Here is a 579-nt window from a genome sequence, read left to right as displayed (position 1 = left end):
AACCTCACTCTTATCCTGATTGACCAGGGAAACCGAAGCATCCGAGTATTCCTGGACAGACAACATCACAGCATCCGCCTCAGATGGATACGACAAGACAACTGTGACATCGTCCGCATAAGCCACCACTTCCAGTGAAAAATCCTGGCTCAGACGGACCCCTCTCACAATGCCACCCTCCAGCCTTCTGACGAAGGGGTCGATAGCAAAGACATATAGGAGGGGGCTCAGAGGACAGCCCTGCCTGACACCCGAATACACCAAAAAAGTAGGGCCCACCCAACCATTTATCAGAGGGAAGCTCTCGGCTTGCCTATAGATGACACGCAGCCAATCTACCACCCTCACTGGGAGGCCATACCATTCAAGCAGAGCCCACAGGTACTCATGGCTAACCCTATCAAACGCCTTTGACTGATCCAATGCCAGCAGGTACTTTCCCCATCTCTCAGCACGGCACCGTTCCACAGCCTCCCGGACGCCAAGGACGGCACTAAAGGTGCCCTTCACAGTACAGTGCTGGGAGGGAGAAAGCAGAGACCTGGAAACTTCCATCAGTCTATTGAAGAGTACCTTTGC

This window comes from Pseudophryne corroboree, chromosome 2 (genome assembly GCF_028390025.1).
Source record: "Pseudophryne corroboree isolate aPseCor3 chromosome 2, aPseCor3.hap2, whole genome shotgun sequence".
NCBI lineage: Eukaryota > Metazoa > Chordata > Amphibia > Anura > Myobatrachidae > Pseudophryne > Pseudophryne corroboree.
The sequence above is the reverse complement of the archived record's forward strand: the minus strand, read 5'-3'. Positions refer to the sequence as shown.